This window comes from Suricata suricatta, chromosome 1 (genome assembly GCF_006229205.1).
Source record: "Suricata suricatta isolate VVHF042 chromosome 1, meerkat_22Aug2017_6uvM2_HiC, whole genome shotgun sequence".
NCBI lineage: Eukaryota > Metazoa > Chordata > Mammalia > Carnivora > Herpestidae > Suricata > Suricata suricatta.
Window position 1 is genome coordinate 26,047,827 of NC_043700.1, and position 8,389 is coordinate 26,056,215.

The following is an 8,389-nucleotide window of genomic DNA, read 5'->3' on the forward strand; positions in this document are numbered from 1 at the left end:
CTCTCTTCCCCTCCCCTGCTTGCGTGCGCACGTGTGCTCTCTCTCTCAAGAATAAACATTAAAAAACATTTAAAAAAACACTAAAAGAAAAAACTAAAAAAAATACTCAAATGTAATTTGGTGATAAATTTTAAAAGCCTCCAAGTATGCAGATTTAACCTATTTAACCTATTAAATCCCTGAATAGTAATCCTAGGGAATTAATCATAGATAGAAGACAGTCATCACGTTATTTATAGCAGCAAAAAAATTAAAAATGTTAAAATCACATTGCAGAAGATTAAGTCATGAATGTATTAGGCAGTTATTAAAAATCACCTTGTTAAAAAAAATCACCTTGTAGAAAATGCAGACATAAGAACATTTTACAATATATTGTTAATCATAAGCACGCTAGAAAATACAAATGAGTATAATCCTAATATTCTGAATATGTAAGTACACATATATAAATACATGCATATGTATATGTAGAGAAAGTTGGGAGGTTTTTGTATTCCTTTGCTCAGGCCCCCGTAACAAAGTACAAGTTGGGTGGTTTGAACAACAGAAACTTCAGGGTGCTTGTCTGGCTTAGTCAGCAGAGAATGTAACTCTGTCAGATCTTTGTCAGATTACCCAATATAGGACTCAATCCCCTGGCATTCACTGTATCTTTCATTATTCTGTCCCAGGAAAAAAGGTTAAAATAAGAAATGATTTAAGAACTCCTATTTTCAACAACAACAACAACAAAAAAAAAAACAGCCCAATTTGAAAATGGGCAAAAGACTTGAACTGACATTTTCCCAAAGAAGATATACAAAAGGTGGATTGGCATATGAAAAGATGCTCAACAGCAATATTCAGAAGGGAAATGCAAATCAAAACCACAATGAGGGGTGCCTGGCTGGCTCAGTCAGCAGAGCATGTGGCTCTTGGTCTCAGGCTCATGAGTTGGAGCCCCATGTTGAGTGTAGAGATTACTTAAAAATAGAAATCTTAAAAAACACAACACAACGAAATGGCCCTTCACACCATTAGAACATACACATAAAAGTGTATACTTTTATACTTTTTTAAATAAGCTCCATTCTCAACATGGGGCTTGAACTCATGACCCGGAGATTAGGAGTCAGCACCCCTAGAATGACTATTGTATTTAAACAAAACCAAACCAGAATAAACAAGTGTTGACAAGGATGTGAAGAAATCAAAATGCTTGTGCACTGTTGGCGGGAATGTTAAACGGTGCAGCCACAGTGAAAAATGGTTTAGCAGTTCCTCAAAAAACTAAACATTGACTACGATCCAGCAATTACACTTCTAGACATATGACCAAAAGGAGGAACTCAAACAGATATTTTTAAACCAATGTTCATAGCATCACTATTCACAGTAGCCAAAAGGTGGAGGAAACAACCCAAATGTCCAGCCTTAAAAATGGTTGATAATATGCGCTACAATGTGGATGAACCTTGAAGACATTATGCTCAGTGAAATAAGCCGGTCACAAATGGCAAATACTGTATGATTCCACTTCTATGAAGTACCTGGAATGGGAAAACTCACAGAGACATGAGACAGAACAGTGGCGACCAGGAACTGGGGGCGGTGGGGGGAGGGTTGGGAAATGGGGAGTTACTTTCTAGTGAGTACATGGTTTCTACTTAGAATGATGAAAACATTCTGGAAATGGATGGTGGTTACAGTACTACAACTATGTGAATGTTCTTAATACCACTGAAGCGTACGCTTAAAACTGGTCAAAATGGTAACTTTTATGTTATGCATATTTTACCACAGCAGAAGCCATTTTAAAAAGAAATGACTGTTAATTGGTGTTAAGATACATGTGCAACTTTTTCAAAAAATTGAATTTGCATTGCTGAAAACATGTAATCCTTGCGAATTTCTTGAGGCAATTATGCCAATTTAATTTTAATGTTGCATATGAAGCCACCTCAAATGAAATAATAAATTATAAATCATTGTCATTATTACCAATTATATTTGCCCCAGGCAAAGTTATAAAAAGGGTCCAGAGTTCACCCCTTTGGTTTTATTTATTTTTTTAATGTTTTTATTTCTTTTTGAGAGAGAGAGAGAGACAGCATGAGTAGGGGAGGGTCAGAGAGAGAGGGAGACACAGAATCCGAAGACAGGCTCCAGGCTCTGAGCTGTCAGCACAGAGCCCGATGTCGGGCTCGAAACCATGAACGTAAGATCATGACCTGAGCCAAAGTCAGACGCTCAACCGACGGAGCCACCCAGGTGCCCCGAGTTCACCCCTTTGAAGCAGATTCTGAGTGAGGGAAAATCTGTTAATAGATGCCCACTCTAAGAAAACAAAAAAGAATAGGGTAGATCCAGATCTTCCTAGACATTTGGGAAAATATAGAATAAGAAATGTCATCAGACTGCAACAGAGGTTATGTGATACTGTTTTGATTGTAGAGTATAAAGAGAGCAAAACAACCCTTCGAATGAGCCCTCAATAAGATGATCCATACATACATACATACATATTAAAAAATGAGATTTTTAAGTGTGCAGTTCGTATTGTTAGCTTGTACAGACATGGTTGTGTAGCAGATGTCTAGAACTTTTTCATCTGTGTGTGACTGAAACTCTATACCCGTTGAATAGCAGCTCCTCATTTCCTCCTCTCCTCCAGTCACGGGCAACCACTGTTCTGCCTTCTGTCTCTATGAGCACGTCTACTTTCAATACTAATACAAGGGGACCCATGCAGTTCCTGTCCTTCTGTGACTGGCCGAGAAGCTGTACATTGCTTAATGACAACCAGCATTCATGCCCTCTATTACAGAAGTCCCGGAACTAGATTTTCCAGATTCCCTTGCCTCCAGGCTCCTGTATTTAATCTGTTTTGCAATTAAATGCCCTCGTCATGCTTTGTGAAAACCCAAGGAGAGCAAATGATGCTCTTCCTTTGCCAACAGCGGTGTGCAGGCTTAAGCAGATGAGAGTTTTCTCGAGGGTTGACAAGATTGCATTCCATTACTCTTAAGCAGATGCGAGGAATGTGTGGCTTTGACAGTGGTTTCCTGACCTGGGGGTGTTATTGGAAACTTTCTGACCTCTGGATTAAAATATGGAATTTCTAGTGGAGATCTAAGCTTTTGCTCCTCCAAGTTTTTCAATGATTTTGTTTCCCTTCCTTCCTTCCTTCCTTCCTTCCTTCCTTCCTTCCTTTTTTTCTCTCTCTCCTTTCTTTGCTCTTATCTTTTTCTTCTTTCTTTCTCAGTTCTTATCTTTAAAAAAATCAACTTTAGGTGCCAAGGCAGTTAATTCAAAGGGGAAAGACTAGTCTTTTCAGCAATGGGGCTGGAACAACTGGATATCCACAGGCAGAGGAAAAAATTTGGGCCCCTTCCTCATTCTGTATTCCAATATTAACACAAAATACATCATAGACCTAAATGTAAAAGCTAAGTCTAAGAATTACATAAGCACAAATCTTCATGACCTTGGTTTGGCAATGGTTTCAGAGATATGACAAGCAAAAAGCAACCAAGGGAAATGTACAGCTCATGCTCATTAAAATTAAAAAATTTTTGTGCTTCAAAGGATGCTTCCAAGAAAGCAGTGAGAATACAACCCACAGAAGGGAAGAAAATATTTGTAAATTACATATCCAATAAGGATCAAGTATCCAAAATATTTAAATAACTCTTAACAGCTCAACAGCAGAAACCCCCAAATAATCCAATCTAAAAATGGGCAAAGTGGGGCACCTCGGTGTCAATCAGTTAAAAGTCTGATTTCTGATTTCAGCTCAGGTCATGATCTCAGAGTTTGTGGGAGTGAGCCCCATGTCCAGCTCTGTGATGTCAGCACAGAGCCTGCTTGGGACTCTCTCTCCCTCTCTTTCTGCCCCTGCCTGACTCTCAATCTCTCTAAATAAATAAATAAATAAATAAATAAATAAATAAATAAATAAGTATTTAAAACTTTTTAATAAAAATGGGCAAAGCATCTAAATAGACATTTCTCCAAAAAATACAAATGCTAATAATTACATGAAAAAGGACTCAACATTATTAGTCATTTAGAGAAATGCAAAAACCACAGTGAGATCCTACTTCATATCCACTACAATGGCTAGAATGAAAAAGACCTCTAGAACAAGGGTTTATGAGGATGTGGAAAAATTGTGAGTAGGAATGTAAAATGGTACAGCTGATGTGGAAAAGATTTTGGAAGTTCTTCAAAAAGCTAAACATGGTTACCATATGACCCAGAAATTCCACTCATAGATATATGCCTAAGAGAATTAAAATCTGATATCTACACAAAAATTTGAACACAAATGTTCATAATAGCATTATTCATAATAGCCAAAGAGTGAAGTATCTGTTTTTTCATGAAGTGTCTCTTCAACATTTTTGTACATTTTTGTTTTGGAAACAGGTGTCATTGACAAAGTTCACATAAAATATAACCACTAACCCTTTACTTCTCAGGGCTGAACCCTGGGATTATAGAGAACCAAGATTCTGTTATGTTAAAACATGTAGAAAGGAATCTGTTGGAAGTTATTTGAATCTACAGTCTAATTGTTGGCATTTTAATCAGGATTGTTACTAATGATTGCTACTTATTCTTTTATAGCAGTTAGGCATTACAATGCTCATAATCCAGTGGTCCTTATAGTGCTTATAAGAATACCAGGGTCAAATCTGTTCTTTCACACCTACTGAACCTGCTTCACAATCAATCTGCTCTTCATGGTTTGACCCTTCCCCTTCACCCAGGCTTGGCAGGCTGGCTGCCAGGGGCCCTCAGGAGACCTGAGAGAGAGTTCATTGCCTCCAAGAGATCAGTCATGTGGGCAGAGTAGCATCCTTTGGGCAGAGATAGAACTTGGCTTTCTTAGTACTTTTCTGTCTTGAAGTACTAAGTACATGCTTGCCAGGATGAACTCAAAACTCCACCTGGGCCTCCTTTTCCTTGTTCTCATGGAATTGATGAATCAAGGATTGATGAATTAACTGAATAGGCACATGTCAGTGTTGTTTCCCTATGGTTTGCTTTATAAAACTACATGGATAGAAAAAGCCAAGGTTGGATTGTCTCCTTTGGAGAAGCTTAGCAATGAAGATGGATCACTAAACCAGAGTTACCCACTCATGACAGCTGCCAACAGACTAAGAAAGAGGCCCGCAGGGGCGAGTGGCCGCATGTGCGTCACGGGGACAAGGCTGCCCTGTGAGCCTACCTTACCTAAAGTCGGTTGAAAGGTAAACTAAAGTTTTCAAGGAACATTTCCCAGGCAATGCCATTTCTTTTTCTTTTCTTTCTTTTTTTTTTTAATAAGGCTTCTGCTAATGTCTTCTTTTGTGTGTGTGTGTGTGTGTATGTGTGTTTTATTTATTCTTGAGAGGCAGAGACAGCACGGGCAGGGGAGGGTCAGAGAGAGAGAGAGAGAGACACAGAATCCAAAGATAGGCTCCAGGCTCTGAGTCAGCTGTCAGCACGGAGCCTGATGCAGAGCACGAACCCACGAACCGTGAGATCATGACCTGAGCCAAAAGCCAGACGCTTAGCAGACTGAGACACCCAGGCGCCCCCATGCAATTTCAATAGACAAATGGTGGTATCTATCATTCCTTGGTCCTCTTAGGAAGGCAAATTTTGCAGTTTTTTGTTAAATATTTTCTAATTAAGCTTTGCCAGTATTCTGAGCTTTTCGGTTATCATGGATTATCGCATTTTATTTATTTTATTATTCTTTAAATTTATATCCAAGTTAGTTAACATATAGTGCAATAATGATTTCAGGAGTAGAATTCAGTGATTCATCCGCTGCATACAACATCCTGTGCTCATCCCAAAAAGTGTCCTCCTTAATGACCCTTGCCCATTTAGCCCATCCCCGTACCCAAAATTCCTTCAGCAACCCTCAGTTTGTTATTTGTATCTAAGAGTCTCTTATGTTTTGTACCACTGCCTGCTTTTATATTGCTCTCTTCCCTTATGTTAATCTGTTTTGTATCCTAAATTCCACATATGAGTGAAGTGATACATTTGTCTTTCTCTGACTGACTTCACTTAGCATAATACACTCTAGTTCTATCCATGTTGTTGCAAACGGCAAGATTTCATTCTTTTTGACTGCTGAGTAATATTCCTGTGTGTGTGTGTGTGTGTGTGTGTGTGTGTGTGTGTGTTTACCACATATTCTTTATCCATTCATCAGTCAGTGGATATTTGGGCTCTTTCCATACTTTGGCTATTGTTGATACTGCTGCTATAAACAATGGGGTGCATGTGTCCCTTCAAAATAGCACTCCCGTATCCCTTGGATAAATACCTAGTAGTGCAATTGCTGGGTCATAGGGTAGTTCTATTTTCAATTTTTTGAGGAACCTCCATACTGTTTTCCAGAGCGGCTGCACCAGTTTGCATTCCCACCAGAAGTGCAAAATGGTTCCTCTTTCTCTTCATCCCCACCAATGTCTGTTGTTGCCTGAGTTGTTAATTTTAGCTATTCTGACAGGTGTGAGGTGGTATCTCATTGTGGTTTTGATTTGTATTTCCCTGATGATAAGTGATGTTGAGCATTTTTGTCATGTGTCTGTTAATGGCTTATTCCATTTTTAGAGATTTCTTAATCAGCAGAATCTCATACAATGATACTTTCTAACAACTGGATGAGGTCCCATGGGGGGAGGGGGTCTGTAAAGCCTCCTATCAAACTCTCTAGAGTAAGTTGGCTGATAAAAGGTAGGATGCCAGAGGCCAAGGGGTGTGTGCTCACTGGGGGCTGTTTCTCTGGGTTACTTAGCTCTAGTACTTGACCCTGAGAATCTAATTCACTTGTCCAGGGTACTGTCTACAGGATAGCAGGTGCTATCCTTTCCTTGCATTTGTAGAAGATAAACATGATTTGCCAAAATACTATTCTGGTTGGGCCTATAAATAGGGCAGAATAAGACAGAAAGCAGCGGTGGCCTGGAGGCCACTTCTAGATCAAGCAAAAGAAGAAAAATGTCATATCCAGTTCTGGAAGCAAGGTCAGAGCCATGCAATTAATAATGAGGTGAATAAGCAGGTGCTTATGTCAAAGGGAATTTGGGAAGCAATGGGCAGGGTCTTGGAAGTGACAATCAGTGACTGAAGGAAAGGGAAACTAAAGTTGCCAAATGCTGAGGGGGGAGCTGAAGCAGGAGTCAGGAACTCAAAACTTAAGTCCTAACCAAGAAATGAGGATTGGGAGAAGATACATTCTCTACTCTCTGCTCTTGGATCCCAGGATCTCCTCTGTGTAGACGGATGGCTCCTAGATCTACTACATCTCTGGCTCTTTTTCCTTAGAGTAATTCCTTCAAGTCACATTGTTCTTTATACTGTCCAATATAAATGAAACATTTCTATAGGATGCAAGTAGAAAGGGAAGGAAGTAAATGTCCTGATTTTAACCAGAGGAGCAGAAATTATCCCTGCCATCAATAGGGAGATAGATTTGGAGACCAAACTTCACTTTAAAAGACTTGTTAACCAACTACTTCTTAAAATTGAATTATCTATCGTAAGCATTTTCCTAATCACTAAAGGCACTCATGTAAGAAAATTATTCAAGTGCAATATATGTATAGAAACTTGCACATATCTTAAGTGTAGTTTGAAGAGTTTTCATAAACTGAACACATAGATCCATGTAGCTATCTCCTCAGATGTGCCTCTACACAAGCATTCATTTTTTAATGGTTTTATCATTTTTAAATTCATTTTTTGAGAGAGATAGAGATAGTGCAAGTGCAAGCAGGGGAGGGGCAGAGAGAGAGGGAGACAGAGGATCCAAAGCAGGCTCCATGCTGACAGCGGAGAGCCCCATGTGGGGCTCAAACTCATGAACTGTAAGTTGAACTCATGAACCTGACCTGAAGTCAGATACTCAACTGACTCAGCCATCAGGTGCCCTCAATCATTCATTTTTAATAGCTCTGTCACAGTCTATTGTAATTATTTAACTATTCCCCTAATGCTGAGCATTATTTTATGACAAATAATGCTGCAATGATTCTTTATCTTTCCTCCCAACCTATCATACCACCACTACCATCCCACTTGCCCATCTGGGTCGAATTCTAAGGACCGTCCCTCCAGTGATGTGCTTGTAATGGTCTCAGAGTACTTCAACATCCCCTTGGCAACCTACAGCTTCCCCTGACTATCACCAACCTTGGAAAACCCTGTTTGTCCACATTGTCTCCTCTGGACTACTGAGTATGGTGAGAGGAAGTATAGAGCCAGGCCGGTTGAGGCCACTACAAATTCATGCCATGTTCAAGGCCCTTACTCCTTGTTGTGCTATGTTCTCTGTGTGCAGACTGAGCTGTTTGTTTGCTGTTAGTGATATTGACACAGCTTACTTTTTTTTTTT